At 27.2% G+C, this 18,759-nt stretch overlaps 1 long non-coding RNA gene across 1 annotated transcript in view; it reads left to right on the plus strand.

Moving 5' to 3' along the window:
• The window catches only part of LOC142320475 (uncharacterized), a 110,851-nt gene that overhangs the window by 34,113 nt on the left and 57,979 nt on the right, over positions 1-18,759 (plus strand). Inside the window, exons 2-4 of the long non-coding RNA XR_012755400.1 lie at positions 1,053-1,225; positions 6,922-7,485; positions 16,848-17,186. This is a non-coding gene — a long non-coding RNA (uncharacterized LOC142320475). The remainder of the gene's footprint in view (positions 1-1,052; positions 1,226-6,921; positions 7,486-16,847; positions 17,187-18,759) is intronic.

Consider the following 18,759-nt stretch of genomic DNA (forward strand, 5'->3'; position numbering starts at 1 on the left):
AAAAGAACAATGTTAGTATTTATGTACTATTAGTAACAAAAATTTATTTATTTAGTAGCATTAAGAAAAAACATACTATCTAATTAATAGCTATTCTATAACAATGTTATAATTCAATTTTATGACTTAAAAAAGTGGAAAAGAGCGACTTTAAAGAACTTGTGTATCTATTTATTTATTGATCTAAGAAAGCAAGACCATTTATCCAAAATACTTAATTAAAAGGAACATTGTTAATCGTTATAATAGAACTAATAATTAAACCGAAACTTAACAGTTCAAGAAACTCATTATATAAAGAACTCAAACTAACTTATTGACAAAATTAGCAAGTAAATTTTCAAATAAAAGTTTACAATTGCTCACTAAATACTATGAGGGAGATTTATAAGCAGCCTATGAATGCCTAAGTAAAAGTGGATTAGAATTAAATAATGTGCCAGAGTGGTGCGTATGGTTAACGATATCTTTCCATAAAGAAGGTATGAGATATGCATCACAGGATAAATATGTTGACAACTTATACAGTAATGTAGTAGTAGCAGTAATATTATGTTGTATGGTTTAAGAAGATTTGCCAGAATGATTAATAAAAAAAAATCAAATATTGCATTAAGTTTATTATGATCCAATTTCACTAATAAACACGGTTTTGTTAAATGAAAGTTTTATTGTTTTTCTGATGTAAATTTTATACTGAATCAAAAAAATGCAATCAAAATTTTTCCACCATCTACTGTTATAACATTTTTTGAAGCATATTTTTTATGTACTTCTAATATATTTCTACATATTTTTAAGTAGAATTCTATGTATTTTTTTAGGGAGAACTTACGTACATAAAAGAATATTTTAAATGATTTCTAATTGAGAGTGAATACAAATATATTATGAAGGCAACAGCTGTATTTGGATGATTGATTCATGTACAGTAGGTTCTAACACATCAGTAGAGAGCAGTCTTCAGAGTGATTCAATTAACACACCAATATTGTTTAAACATTCACTGCGTATGCACATACAGTGGTTTCATTCTGTTTTGTGATTTACAGGTACTGTGTCAAGTGTGTTGCGTTAAGAGAATAAATATGCCAAGAAGTGTGTAAATGACCCAAACTTCTGTTACAAGTGTGGGGATTCGATGCTTGAAGAACAACTATTATGTTTAACTACATTAATTAAAAAAGTTATGAAGTAAATTCCGGCATTAAAGTTGGAGATCAAGGTAAGAACTGATCCCATCACATCTACTGTTAAACCTGTATGAAATATCTCACTGTCTGGGCTAGGGATAATTGGCACATGAATTTTGCCATATTAACATGTGGTATGAACTACAAGATCATTGGACTTTTATTTCTGTATTACAAAAATAAAAGAATAGCTTGTAAATCCAAACATACACCATCTGATATTAGAAGGCACCTCATGGGGACGATTTACCAGTACCGCAACCTCCAAAACATTTAACTTTAGAAAATTATTCAGAATATGAGGTAATCACTGAAGTCTGACAAGAGGAGCAAGAAGGTCCTGCTTTTGAAGCAGAATCCTCTAGCCCTGAATCTTATTAGGTATCAAAGTGAATTATGATCTTCTTCGGGATTTGAATTTGTGAAAGAAACAAGCCAAGCTTATGGGATCTAGGCCGGAATCTTCTCCAAACTAACATGAATGTATTTATTTCATTGTTATCAGGAAGAGTTTCAAGATTAACATTCTGACAGAAAAATAGTTTAGTGTTCTGACACAATATTTGTGCCATGATGGATACACTGCATAATGAACACAACTTTACAGAAAGAAGACTGTTCATAGATTCTTTGAAAATTAGTTTAAAAACTATCCTTTTGCACAACGGCAAAAATTATCCTTCTGTGCCATTAGCAGATGCAACTAATATGAAAGAAAGATAAGAATATATGAAAATCCAATTAGAAAAAATTCATTAGTTCTAGTGAACTGCCCCCTTTACAAATTAGCAGATTCCGAAGTACCACTGAACTATATGTTGCCGTTTAATTTATTGCGTTTTTAATGGTTTGTAATTCAGCTGCATTAAATTTTGTTGCTTTCTGTGCAAATGAGGCAGCAGGAGCAAAACAAATCATTATAAATAAGGAATTAATAACCGAAGCGTGAAGCATTTATGCCTGGACAGAAAAGTGTTTACATCCCTTACTAGTTAACTTGAAAATGATTTTCTACATCCATTTCACATAAAATTTTCAAAAACTTTGTTAAGGCAATGCATAAAAATGGTACTGGATTTCATTATTGTAAATAAAAATGTCCTCGCTTGAGCGACACTTAAATCAAGGAAGAAATTTTTGTGGGTTCCTGATAAAGAACATTGATTAGAGATGGACAATTCAAACAACTGTTAAGTAAAGTCAAAAAGTCTTTGTGGAGATCAATTAAAAGTGTTGTCCAAAACCTTTTAGTAAATTTTAAATTTCTGAACTATTTTGGACATTATGGAAAAATGCTACAGTTGTACAAACGTGTGTAATATTTCCCTAAAGTTTATTTCTTGGATTCGCACCTGGATTTCTTTTCGTACAATCTCTGCACAATCCGTGACAAGCACAGGGAATGCTTCCACCAGCAAATTTAAGTCATGGAAAACAGGTACCAGCAACAGTAGAGTGTAAGAATGGTTGCAAACCTGATAGACACTAAAGAGGGAAATTGTAGATGCCAAATACGAAAGGAAAACAATAACTACCACCTTTTAGATAAGTTGAATACTGTCCTCCAAATTCTCCAAATGTTCTAATTAAAAAGAATTCTTTTTGAATGTAATAATGCCATAAGGTAGGTATCTGTTAAATATAAAACAAATAGATTCATGTATATAGCTTTTGTGTCGTCATGTTTATCGATAGTTTTAACTTTGTGGAATTAAGAAACTTTTTATCTTAATTTTTTTTTCAAGTTAGGAAGAGATACACTTAGAATGTGATTAAAAACTGTATTGTATTTAATTGTGCTTATTCATTTAATATGTAATTATGTGTTCTACTGAACACAATACTTTATAGAATGTGTACAATATCAACATTATTTTCTATTTTGGTGAATTTATAACTCATATAAATGAGATGTTTGAAAAGTATTGAATATATTCCTACAGAGAGATTTTAGTTCAATTGTTCAGAATTTATTTATATATCTTTAAAACTATAAATAAGGTGCAAAGCAACTCACATTGTTACCAAAATGATGGACATTATCTGTAAAGTTAATTAATTACCTGTATGATGTACGATTTGTTAATATTTTTATAGTTTTTTATTATTATTAAATTATTTTTATTCAGTTAAATCTGGTATTCCAGTTGTTTTATTTCATAACTTAAACATTTTTTCTCTTTAGAAAAATACTGATGAAGCAGTATATAATGTACCTGCTTCCTGTAGTAGATTTTTTAGTTTTTCATTAAGTCAATGATGGTCTAGAAGACTACCACAATTATTGCTATAGTTTAACATGTGCAGTGTAGCAACAATGATATTCCTTTTTTTATTTAGCTGTCAACACCGCATTCTAATTTGAATAATACCAGTGTATTTATATTTTGCCATTTGGTCTTAAGCTTTACTTGAAATTATATAAATTTGTCCAAAGTACAAGACGAGAGATCACCCCAGAAATCAAATTCACATTTCACATGGACATTACAATAGAATGGATAGGAAGTAGTTAGGAAGCAAGAAAATAAGCAAGAAGAAATTCGGTTGTATAAAATTTTCCATAAAAAAGAAATTGATTACCTTCAGCAATACATATACAGAACAGAATAGAAACAAAAAGAAGTTTCATTGACATAACCGGAAACAAGTGTGGAAGTGACAACTGATCTTCAAGTTCACAGTATCTTAATGGCTCTAATTTCTATCATACAGCTGTGAAACAAGATCACCTAAGTTCATTCAGAGAACTGATAGGTATGAGGTACTAGACAAGAAAACAAATTTTTTATGACACACAAGGTGATTTTTTTTTTTTTTTTTTGAAAATGGATGCCGATGTAAATACCACTACAAAACATGAAGGTGGCCAGTATATAAACTGTTAAATCACCACCGATGAAGACTTTTCATTCACTCAGATTGATATTAAACTAAAAAAGCAGGATCAACCAAAGAAGTTAGAAAAAATAATATGTGAATAGAGTATAATAAACTATTTTAAAAAAGAAATATTTTAGCAAATATCCTTTGTTGGAATCTACAGGTAGGATTCCAGATTTAAGAAGAAAGTTGGATTATTGATAGATTTATTAGGAAGATCTGCCAGTTGGCCGTGCATTTTTAAAAAAAATATTATCAACGCTACAAAAATTAAAATAATAAATAATCCACCATCTGATGAGAAAAGGAAAGAAGACTGAATATTAAAATGGGCATTTTTTAATAAAAAGAAATAAAATAGTATTCTTTATCACATCATTTTATGTTTACTGTTTTGAATCTGAACAGAATGGAATATTCGTGTTTTAATATTTAATTATGTTTATTAATAACTTTTTATACATTTTTTGATTAATAATAAATTAAGAGAAAATTTTTCTTTACTAAAAGATAAATTAATTAATTAATTTGGTTCTTTATATTCTGAGTATTTCTTTTATAAATACTTTAAAAATAATGATAAACACTAAAGTATTTTTATAATAAAAAAATGTAACAACATATTAATAAATGTTAAAAAATTTAATTAAAAAGTAAAAATTATTTAATTATTTATTTATATTAATAAATATTATTAATTTAATAATATTTATAAATATATATGTATACATATATATATATATATATATATATATATATTTACAATTATCAGTGGCAGCTTGTAGCTAAAATTAGTGGCGGTGTTGCCCCAGAAAATTTTTTTCTGGGCCTTTTCAAGATAGGGTTAAAGTTTTCTGAAAAATAAAAGAACCGGAAAAAAAATGAATCGTAGAATAGCTGGAAGCAGGATAATAAATTCTACACTTGTATCATATTCAAAAATATGGCACAGTTTTTAAGCACATTGTGCTTAAAAACTGCATTCAGTTTAATCGAATAAATAATAAAATGTCAATACAGATAATATTTTTTAGCATCATTAGATAATAATTTAATAAAATGTCTGCTTAAAAAGACTATGGTCCAATGGTGCTTAATTTTATTTTCTGTGTACACAGAAACAAATTCATAAGTACGTTTTACTAATTACCTTCTTTTTCACATTTCCAGTGTGTTTTTAGACAGATTTGGCAATCAAACAGCCCTTGCTTTCTGCCATCTTCTGATCATTACTGAAAAAACAACTAAACCGCTTTCATAATCCTTCCACCGACTAAACAAGAAAAGGGAACAAACAAGGAATGTTCCATACACACGTGGAGTAAAAAAGAGACTACCTTCCACCAGACACCAGGGTCAACACTGCGGCAGCAACAATGCTCTCTCTGCTTCACAGCCTTGTGTGCATGCGCACAACAGCCAAAACCGTGCTGCTGGAACTGTGAAGTGCACAGTTCCGTACAAAGATTTTTGTATCTTTTTCATAAACTGTGGGTGGGGGATGGCTACTGACATTAAGCTTAGGATTATATATTGTACAAGTACAAAGAAGGAATTAAAGAAAAAGGGACATTATATTAATTGTTATTAATAATATAAAGTGGAAATAGAGGAACCTGCAGTTCCACAGTGCCTATACGCATGCCGCCACTGATGTATATTATAATATATTAATATTAACCTTTCTGTTTTGCTTAAAAAAGTATTTTCAATACATAAATTAAACATTTTAAAAACTTATACATAACGTCATGTTCATTAGTATATGTTGGATTACATAAGAATGAAAAAATCTATCGATTATACTAACAGTAACTACACCACACCTGTTATGTAAACTGTACATTATAATGGTTAAATATTTAGAATGATTGTTAAATAGATAACATAGGACTTTTTTTTAATTTCCATATTAAAAATATTTACATAATGTAACAAAAATTTATAAAACTAATTTAAATATTATAGTTCAATTTTATAAGAAAAAGAAAAATCATAAAAATTTACCTGATGTGGCAAATATTGATTGGATATGATGATATCATGACTTTCAGTACTAATCAAGTTCATATTGTATGAACTTATAAAATATAAGTTTAAAATATTTAAAGGGTAGATACATAAATACATAACGGGTAAGTCAGTTTTATTGAATTAAATCTCTGTAGAGATTGAAATATTTTTATTCTTTTACTTAATTTATATATACATTTGTTATAATAATTTGATGAATAAGATAAAATATAATTATTTTAAAAATGATAAAACTTCTCTTAGAAAAAAATTATGGTTAACTGACATACCATAATATTTCTCAGTTCTGTCCCCTCCCCCCAAATTATAATAGTAGTGTAAATTACCTTAATTTTATTGCCCTGTGGTGGTAGAGGCCTTCAATTGCAGCCCACGATAACAACCAGGTTGATTCGTCTTCTTTCTTCTAATTCCTCAAACATGATCGACCAGCACTTTTATGAATCATCCGGATATCAAGGTACAGACTTGTAGGTATCCGCCGGTATAGACTTGGCACCGGTGGATATGAAGCTGAAGAACTGCAAAGAAGGCCACTGTACCGCCGAACTGGATAATGATGCCTTCTTAAAACTAAAAGTTCAAATCAGGGTTTGCTGTTTTTTTACGATCATAGGCAATAATCCATTTTCATGTAACAACATGAAAATAATTAAAGGTATAAGAACATAAGAGATTTATTCCGAACATAGTAAAATAATTCAAGTTGAAATTATTTCATATTTAAAATTATAATCATATTTTTAAAAAAGAAAAAATTATTAAAAATTTTATTATATGCTTTAAATGAGTTTTAATATCTGATTTACAGATTTAATTCACCGATTTTGAGCTTGCCCTGATTCAAACAAAACACATAATAAAAACAACATAATATTGCAGAAGTATGTAGATGATGACTGAAGATCGCTGAGAGGATAAGGGCCAGGGTGGACTATACCCCCCCTTAATGAAAAAGTATATAGTAAAAGTTAAAAAGAAATTGAATAATTTTCATTAATTACACTAATTCTAAAATTATTTTCTAGATACCAATTAAATAAACTAATCTGAAAAATCTAAATTAAAAAAAAGCTTTAAAAAAGCAAACTTTATAATTAATTTTACAGTTAAATTTTAATTAGCTTAGAGCAATTAGAGTAATATAACTAAAAATGAGCTTTTATTAAAATTAAAATAAAAATGTTAAATGTAAATTAACTTCTAGTGAAAAGAAAAATTAAATGGACAGTTTAAATATTAAAAAAATTATAATTTTGAAAAAAAAAAGTATTCCCCTCGGGTGGATAATTGGGAGGACTGATGCTGTTGATGCTGAAGCGATGAACTGAAGAAAATGTAGACTGCAGCTCGCTGGATGGGGTAAAGGGCCAAGGTGGAGTATCCCCCCTTTATTGAATAATAATAAGTTTAATTATTTAAATATTTAAAAAAATGTAATTATTGTGAAATAAAAATTAATTATTAATGTTCAAAAATCATTCTTAAAACAAATCAAAAATTACATCCCCTTAATGGAAATAAATTCCTACATAATAAAATTAGGTTATTTCTTTAAAAAAATATATAATAAAAAACAATATAAATTGTGCATTTAAAAATATTTTTAACTTTAAAAAAATTAAAAAAAAACTTTATTAAAGGAGTTATGTATGTATTTTCATTAAAAATCTAATTTTATAAATACTATTAAAACTAGAAAATTAATAAAATCTAAAGAAAAATTATTTTAATATAAAAAGTACAATTTTGAAAAAATGAGATGTTTCTTTTGGTGGATAACAGGGAGGACTGCTGCTGATGGAACTGCTGTAGTCGGACCTGTAAAGAAACAGCACAAAAATATATATGGGTGTTAACATTAGTAACACCCATCTTATACAATTATATATTCCTAACCCCGTATCGAAGAAAACGGCCGGTGTCCGACGCGGTTGAACGCGTACGCGTCGCGCACTCACTTATTGAAATATTACAACATATTTATGCTTCTTTCATATCAGCTGAAGAAATTAATTATATGCAGAACATGTATAGCAATATCTGTAAGACCATAATTGTGTAATATTTCCTACAGATATATACATTTGTATTCTGTAATCAGAGCACACTTGTTTTTGCTGATATGTACTATTTCCTGCAAAGGCAGGAAACATTCAGTTATGCATTGACATTGTACGCTGTACACCGCAAAGCAGAGCACAGATAATGGTACCTGATATATGTTACATACTCAAGTACCAAACATTTATGCTGGTTACTGTTAATTCAACATTGAATTGTAATCTTATTACTATACACCCTAACTGGAACATAAGACCAGAACAATATTTTCATTTAAGTGGCTTATACACTGAAAAATGCCGAGTTATAATAAAGTTAATTGAATTTAATGACAATGTATTTATCAAATTCATTAAAATAAAGAGTAGTAGATGTTGTTATTGTCGCAAGTTATACTATGAAAATATGGCACTCGTAAGAATATATTACACAGAGAGTTCCTAATCAAAAATAAATTTATGTTTTTATGTATCAACATTTCCAGTCATTCTAGAAGCTTTCACATACTGCTTCATGCTTTGCCACCCAAATCGTTTCAACCTTGTCCTCCAACAACAATCTCTACAATATATTTTAAGAACGAATTAATTTTTATTAGAATATAATTTATCAATAAAATCTAAAATAAGAAAACTAACACTATAAGAATGGAGGAATAATCTCTTCTTAAAATTACTAGTCATGCAGAGATAAAGGGCAGTATAATGTTTCACAGACAGTCAGTTTACTGGGTTAGAACAGTTGTAGCTCAATGTTATTTGAATATCTAGAAAAAAATAAAAGCCATACAGTCTGTGATAAAAGGGAACAGTAAAATGATAATCTAGTAATAAAATGGCATAAAACTAAAAAGATTTTAAAAAATAATAAAAGTTTACTGAATTTACACTCAAAATAATAAATAAATTAATTTGATGTAAAGAGGATAAATATTTTTGGAAAATACTTTCCTAAAGATTTGGAATCTATTGATTCCAGAACATAAATACATTAGATTGACTGTTAAAAAAAATTATTGGTAAAACTCTTGAGTTACAACAATAGGCTGAAGAAGGTTATTCACAGCGAAAAGTAACATAAATTAAAGCGCAATTTAATTATGATGATGAAAAAAGAAAGTTTATTAACAGTAGCAAAATAATATATAATATATTAGTAGAATAATAATATCAGTAGAAATAATTCATTCACCTCATTGGAATAGAAGTAAACAAAAGAATATTTTTTGCATTGAGGGTTGATCACACCAGAAATATTGAAATATATTGGTAGATTAAACGGTACTTGAGCGATATATTTGAAAGAATTACTGACCTGTACTATGTAACAACTTAAATAATAGGAACTGGGTCAAAATAGTTTTAAATATCATCTAATTATTCTGAAATAAATACAACCAATTAATTCATACAATTATAACTATTAGAATCATAATAAGAGAAGGTCATGGGAAAGTTATCAGAAGAATGTAAAATTAAAACAGGAGTAAAGGAGAGGGGTAGTTTATCACCAATTCTTTTTAACTGTGTCTTAGAAAAATTAAGAGAATGGGAGAAAAAGTTGAAAAAAATTGGAACATCATGAAATAAAACTGGGTTGGAAGTTAAAAGTTACTTGAATTAACTGCCAAACCTTTCCTAACAACACTGTAATTTTCTCAAAAAATCTCACACAGTAGCAGAACAAGTAAACCACATAAAAGAAATCACAGATAAATTAGGGCTCAAAATTTCCTTCAATAAGGCAAAATTCATGACCAATAAAGATTCGATTCAAAATATGAAAAAATGAACAAAGTTAATAAATTTAAATATCTCTGGGAAATAAAGTTAATGGTTTAGATAAAGAAGTCAGTCATTTAAGAACAAGATTATTTTGTTCTTACATTTTATTTTTATTAAAGGATTCTACTGTGAGAATCTTAAAAAAAGAAAAAATATGATCCAAATAAGGTAAAAAAAGAAAACGCCTCTCAAACTGTATCTCATGTAATTAATAACTAATTTTCTTAACTTCAAACAATCAGATTTTAGTTAATTCTTTGAATACTTTGTTGATCAATAAATAAATTCACCAGCAATTATGATTAAGCTTAATGATCTAAATTTAAATATATTATAGCAACATAAGCATATACTATTTTTATAGTATATATTATAGCTATGTTATATATAGCTATGTTATATATAGCTATATTATAGCAACATATATAATACACATAAAAATCCACCACCAGTTAATTGGCTTATAAACTATTTCAGTACCCAAAGTAGTTGTTAATGTTAATGGTTAATAGTTAGTAAGTTAGTATATGATTAGTTGTTAAGACAGATAAAAAAGGGGGATTAGGTTAGGAGACAGATTAAGTTGTTAAGACACAGACTTTTTTTATGTGTATATTAATGTCACCATAATTAAGCAAAGAAAATCTTTTTTAAACATTAACATAAAGAAAATATCAATCAATAACTTTTCTCCAAAGAAATTAAAAATTTAATTTGATTGAGGGGTTACAATTATAATTATTATATATATATCTCAGATTATATAACAAATATATATATATATATATATATATATATATAGTTGTTATATAATCTGAGAATGTTGATTCAAACCAAAATTACAAGTAGAAGGCAATTAACATTCAATTGTGGAAAAAGACAATAAAAATATTAACCAATATGTTAAAGTTACTTAATTTGTAAAATTTTAACTTACAGGAAGGATTTATAAGTACAAATAAATTGTACAATAAAACACGAAATTGGAGTACTAAAAAAAAATCTGGTCATTTATGAAAAACAAAAAGAACTGTTACTTTATTTGGCCATACAACAATAATAATAATAAACAAAGGGATAAGTTGAAATTAAAGTTTTAAGATGCAACAAAAAAATTACTTAAGAGAAACAGCTTTTTATGTAACAACTGTTAGATAAGAATGCTATTAAAAATTATATTTAAACTGCATTTATGTCCTGAGTCAGTTATAATATATTAATGAATTAGTTAAATCTATAATAAAAAAAAGGAATGTGAAATCCTGGAAGAATATTTTGGAAATTACTCAATTATGAAGAAACAGGAAAGATTCTCAGGAGTAGAACCAGAACAATGGATCAGAGTCAGTGAAATCTGAGCAGAAATGTGGAAATATGCCAAGGAGAGTACAATCTGCTCGCTAAATAAAATGCTTACAGGGATTTGGTAAAAAGAAGAACTCACAGAGAAGTGGAAAACAGCTCTTAATTCATCAAATTCACAACTAAGGGAACAAAATGGATGTCAAAAATTACCAAGGAATATCTCTTCTGATGATTACATATAAAATTCTTTCTAAAGTTATCCTTGACAAATTAGAAAATAAAAATTAATCTACAAATTGGAGAGTATCAAGGTGGATTCAGGAAAGGGAGATCTAGTGCAGAACAGATTTTTTGCCTGAAAACAGTCATCTCAAGGAAAATCCTAGGGCCCAAAAAAACTAACGATAGTTGAAAATTAAGGAAGAATGAGGAACTTTACTGGGAGTTAGAATCACGTTAACTTAAGACTGGTATTTTATAGACATCTGACAAGAATGGATTTAAACAGACTTACGAAAAGAATTTTTGACAAGTGTAATGGTGACAAAATAAGTGTTAAGTGGTTCAAGCAAATTAAAGGGACCTAAGGGTAGCAAACATAAATGTGATTGATTTAAAACAGAGAAGGATGCTTAAAAAAATCGTAGAATTCAAAGGGATCTAGGAGAAGAAAGAATACAGTAATCAATAAATTTCACTGGCACAGTGAAAGAATGAAGGAGTATTGGAGGGCTAAAAAACTAGCCAGTTAACTATTCTTTGTGGTCCTACAGTGACCAGTGTTGAAAAAAAACTGTTTAAAAAAGATTTCATAAGAGGTGTTGGTTAAAATTGATTTATATATGTGACAAATATGCAATCAGTTTCTGTTTCGACTTACTAGAAATATGGAATTGCATGAAAATTAAACATAATCTTAAATTATCTTTCATTGTAAATAATTAATTAATTAATTAAAATGAAAAATAATTCTTTTCATAATGATTAAGATCTCTTGTGATAAATGAATGAAGATATTATCTATGGATAATTAACATATGTAACAATACAGCTGTATACCATTTTTTAACGGTCTTTTGGAAGAAAAGTATGATATTTTCAGTTGAACGGTGGGTTTGAGGAGGTGAAAGTGAATTTTCTTTATGTTTTGAGGAATGAGAAGTACAAAAATATCATTCACTTAAAATTTAAGTTCCTTATATACACAAGCCTACATATAAAATCGTGGCTTGAAAATCTCCAAAATTACTAAATCATTTTCATTGAAATTTAGATATGATGTAGTAGTGTAATTGAAGTTGTGCATGTTAAAATTTGATGAAGATTGGTTGAGTTGTTGAACTTATGTAGTGCGTTGTACTATGAAAAAAAATAAGAAATCAGTGAATTTCTGATTGTAAAATAGCAAGGGTGTCATAAACAAAAAGCTGGTCAGAACTGTGCAAGAATTCATTCTAATTACAGAAATTTAATGTTTGAATTAATGAATGCCTGGGGATGTTGTGTATGTGTAAGCATAATTTTTTTTTGTTAACAATGCTATATACCATAATCAGATTTTAATTTTTAAAAATCATGAAAAAATTATAGAAGTATAGATTAACTGATCGGGTCACTTGTGTGTATGTAAACAGCCTAACAACTTATTTATGTCCTACTTGAATTCCATATTGCTAAAAAAATATTATATGAAAACTAATCTATAAATATGTACAAAGCAGACGCGTAAAAACCTAATAACGGTTTACACATGTACAAATAAATGTAATAGTGTGGCTAATAACTGTTGAATTCATTTTCTTATCTAGGATCTACAAGTGACCTTAGAACTAATGAAAACATACATTATTACTCTGCCAACATATAGTAATATTCTACTGGTCTTACTCCATAATTTTAATAAACATTATCTAATATCATTTCAAACTTTTAATTAAACAGCTACTTAAAAAAAATTCCAGTAATAACTGGTTTTAACTTTAAACCAATGTATTTTGATAAATACATTGAATAATTACATTTTTCCTTTTTTTGAGGAAATGAACTAGTCATTACCCCAAAAAAAGTCTTGTTCTATAGATGCACATCAAAGTTTCACGCAGCAGTTAATCACAATAGACTTGATCTAAAAGCTTTCAATGAAAAACTGGTTCATTATATTAATTGAAATAGTCAGTATATGTAATAATCATTGGTACATACATTTTTTTATTATAAATTATTTAAACAATAATTAATTTTTCTGCATACACCTTTTTGCAGTATATGCTACAATCATTGGCACACACATTTTTCTATTAATTATTTAAACAATAATTAATCTTTTTGTATGCACTTTTTTGCAGTATATGCCACAATCATTGGCACACACATTTGTCTATCATTAATTATTTAAACAATAATTAATCTTTCTGTATACACCTTTTTGCAGTATATGCTACAATCATTGGCACACACATTTTTCTATTAATTATTTAAACAATAATTAATCTTTAAGTATATTCCACAATCATTGGCACACACATTTTTCTATTATTAATTATTTAAACAATAATTAATCTTTCTGTTTGCACCTTTTTGCAGTATATGCCACAATTATTGGCACACACATTTTTCTATCATTAATTATTTAAACAATAATTAATATTTCTGTATACACCTTTTTGCAGTGTATGCTACAATCATTGGCACACACATTTTTCTATTAATTATTTAAACAATAATTAATCTTTCTGTATGCACCTTTTTGCAGTATATGCCACAATTATTGGCACACACATTTTTCTATCATTAATTATTTAAACAATAATTAATCTTTCTGTATACACCTTTTTGCAGTGTATGCTACAATCATTGGCACACACATTTTTCTATTAATTATTTAAACAATAATTAATCTTTTTGTATGCACCTTTTTGCAGTATATGCCACAATCATTGGCACACACATTTTCTATTATTAATTATTTAAACAATAATTAATCTTTCTGTATGCACCTTTTTGCAGTATATGCCACAATTATTGGCACACACATTTTTCTATTAATTATTTAAACAATAATTAATCTTTTTGTATACACATTATTGCAGTATATGCCACAATCATTGGCACACAAATTTTTCTATTATTAATTATTTAAACAATAATTAATCTTTCTGTATGCACCTTTTTGCAGTATATGCTACAATCATTGGCGCACACATTTTCCTATTAATTATTTGATAAATAAATTGATAAACATTTTAACATAAATTAATAGATTGTAGAGCTATTTTTCAATAGACTACATTGCATAATCTTCACCTAATTTAGGCTGTTGCAAATTTCAACTGATTGCATCATCTTTTTTCTAAATTGTAGGAATTCAATATATTTTTTAATATATCAATAGTGCATAAAGAGCAAACAGCAGTATATTGAACAAATTAAAAATTATTAGAATTTTTATTTTATAGAAACCAAAGCATTGCCATGAAAGCATGGACAAAAGACAACAGCCTTGAAACAATTTTTTAGTAAAAAAAAAAAAAATGGCTAATTTAAAAAATGAGAAAATTATATTGCATACAAATATCATAGCAATAAATATTAATTAAATGAATTATCTATTTAAGAAAAATCAATTTTCTAATTTTTTATCATTACACAGTCTAAAGCACGTGGCTTTATAAATAATCAGTAACCAGTCAAAATTGAATATTAATTTGTATAATTAATTTAAATACTTGAAAACTATTAATCCTCGCATAAATATGCTGCTTTTCAATAAGTTTACCCTAATTTTACCTTAAATCCAGGAAATTAAAACTTTAAGCTAACACGAAACGTTCCGTTCCGATCAGTTACACGGCGTAATCTGAACATGTTTTAACAGGTTTGTGGGTTCTACAAACGATTTGAGTCGGGTAATAATCATCCGCGCTCATCTATTTTTGTTTATTAGATTATTTAAAAAAAAATACGTTTATAACTTTTAAATAAATAATATTTGTAAATAAAACTAAATAATATATATTAATTAATGTCTTAATTACAACTAGTTAATAGTTTTATTTATTTACGTATTTATACAATTAGGTACTATTTTAAATACCAATCTCTTTATTTAAATTTATGTTGGCAAAATGAGAGACCGTTGTTTTTTTTATCAGTTTTACTTAACGTGTATAATTATTAATAACATGATTATTTTTTACAATAGAAAATTTAATAAATAAAGTTACAAATATAAATAAACAACATTAAATAAAAATATTTTTAAAATATACATCATTAGAAGAAATCCCGAAATCAATTTAGTCTGTAACCTACAACTATCATATGTTCATACTTTTTAATTGACTTTACCTATTTTGTAAAAGTAATGTAAAAAAGATGTATACACTAACTTATATAAAAAACTATGTTCATGAAGGTTAGGTAGTCTTATTGTGTTATTATTTTAAATTATTTAATTAGACCTAATTACATCAAAAATTAATTTAATTAATTAATTTCAGTTTTAATGTAATGAGGTTATGTAATATAATGTTATGAATATGTTATTCAGTTGTGAATAACTACTCATGACAATGCTAAAAAAATGCAGAAAAATTAATTTTGTCTTGTGGTTGACATACAAAACCAAAAATTATTGAATCAGAGATTTATAGGAGGTATAATCCACTTTATTGGAATGAGCACAATATGTGGTTTCCTACAAGATGTTTGTGTACTTTGGTGTAGGTTAGGTTAATATTGTGCAACCTAACCCACCGGCTTAGACTAGTGGTCAACGGGTCTTCCTGAATCAGCTGATTTGGAAGTCGAAAGTTACAGCGTTCAAGTCTTAGTAGTCAGTCGTGGATACCGATGTGGGTTGGATTTCAATTAGCCACACATCTCAGTAATAATCGAACTGAGACTGTGCAAGACTTAACACTTCATTTATACTCATGCAAATCATCCTCTGAAGTATTATCTGAAAGGTAATTATCAGAGGCTAAACAGGGAAAAGAAAAAAACCTAATCTATTTACACATTTCATTAATTTATAACCTCTAATGTCATATTTATTGATATAGTATTGGAAGTTAGATTTGTTATTACAAAATGTAAATCTATTTATATAAAGTATAATCTAGTAGAAAAGTATATATATATATATCTTTTCTACTACTTGTATATATGTAATATACTTTACTAATTACACTATTAATTATTACACTAATTACTTTACTTAATCTACTTCTTGTTTAATTATATATATATATATATATATATATATATATATAGAGAGAGAGAGAGAGAGAGAGAGAGAGAGAGAGGTTATCCTAGTTAAATTTTCATTTTATAATTTTTGCTCTTATCTACTTTTGTATTATAATATACATTATTTTTTTGTTTAGCTTACTACTTTTCAGTTTTCAATATAAGCCAGTCTTGGTTAATTAATTCATGTAGGATGCTTGTATATTTTTTAACTTTATCAATGTAATTTATAATACAATATTTTTTATTAAAATGGGAATGCAAGAAAATCTCATTTTTATTTCCTTGTATGAAGTAAAGGAAGTATTGTGATTGTAAAAATTTTGGTTTTCAGATTTCAACGGAAATATCCGTTTAACCATCCCTGAATCCATTTCGACTAGTTTATAAATAAACAAATATCCATTTGTTTATTTATCCAGCAATTACTTAGTGTATGCAACTACCACAACCAACGAATTATCTGTGGCTGGATTTGCTGTAGATTATTTTTGGCCTGGATAATTAAAACTTTATATGAAATATCAGCTACATATGAAGTTCTAATATTATGTTATACATATAAATACATTGCAGCTTGAAAAAATTAAATTTTAATTGGTGACCTTCAATAATTAAATTATGAATGAACAAAAATATTTTATTGGAGTTTCCTTCACTACACTGAAACTGGGTTTGTAACTTATGTTAACACCATTATCTGTATAATATTATTTGTGTAATTTAGTTTTATTTTGTTTTTTTGCCGCATTAGTTAATTGTAATCATTACGGATTATAATCGCATTTTAAAAATACATTTTTTTAAATAGAGAATCATATTAAATCTTATTCAGTGACATTTCTTCATTTGTCAATTCACTTGAAACAATGAAACTTCCAGTTAACATATTCAAATTTATTATAATTCAATTTCTAACAACAAGGCTAGAGTAAACTGCCAGATTATGGAAAGAAAGATTATCAAATTAGGGCTGTCCAAAACATATAACAAACTCACAGTTTAGTATTGGAAATGTTAAAGGACAACATTACAACAATGCATTTAAATCTCTTAACAAACATCCTACTTAAACGTTAACAAGATTCATAAACAACATAATGCTATTATTCTAGATCTAACTTTAAGCATTGTTTATTTTGTAAGTTCAGTCATAAGTTACAAAAATGATATAATTTTTTAAAATTTATCCAATGATGAATGAAGAAACTTTTTAGAACACAATTGTCTCATATGTTTCCATAGAGGTCATAGTAACAACCAATGTTACTCGAATAACTTATGTGATTTACGTCAACAAAGACATAACACAGTCGTTCATACTGATAAGATTAATGATTGTAAATTAAGTAATGATAAATTTAATAATAATGACTATTGTTCACAATTAAACAAAAATGTTATTTTGTCTACTGCTGTATGTAATGTAGATGATGTTTTTGGTCATTCTCATTTGTGTAGTCTTGTTAAACTTAGGCAGTCAGTTAAATTGTTGCAAATTGGGGCTTTAATTCAATAAAGATTTGCCTATTTCAGGCATAAATAATGCATTAGACAAATCTGAGTGTAGTGCATTACTTACATTGCATTCAAATACAAAAACGCTCATTGGTATGCGTTATGCTGTTTTGCCAGACATAACTAACCTTCCATTACATACATTTTAAACTTTTCATCTTAATCTACCTCAAAACCTTTTCTTTACAGATTCTAAATTTAACATATCAACTATATTGTGATATTTTTGTAACCCAATTTTATTTAGATCTTATTTTACCTTATTTTAATTTATTCAAGATATCCTGTTATTCAAGAGATTAAACTGGGATTTATTCTTAGTAGTTGTCTTCCTACTTAATTTAAACATAAGAATAGTATTACATCCCTTTTTACAAGCAACAAAAGTTTTGGAAAATTCATGAAACTGATCTGAAGTTTCAGTTAATGAAACTTCCACCTTTTCATGTGAAACACATTTCCAACTTAATATCACGAGGAACAATCAAATCAGTTTAATCTTCTTATTACCACGTTAATCCGATAAACTCCAGCTAGGTGAAACTTTCATTAATGTTAAAAATAGATTCTTATATCTGGAATGAGATTAGAATGATTAAATTATGAAACAATTCTAATCTTGAAAGGGAATATACTGTCTTTATGCAAGAATACCTAAGATTAGGTCATATGTCATTACTTAATTCTGACGATTTATTAACCAATGAATCAGATGTACATTACTTACC

This window comes from Lycorma delicatula, chromosome 2 (assembly GCF_047948215.1).
Source record: "Lycorma delicatula isolate Av1 chromosome 2, ASM4794821v1, whole genome shotgun sequence".
NCBI lineage: Eukaryota > Metazoa > Arthropoda > Insecta > Hemiptera > Fulgoridae > Lycorma > Lycorma delicatula.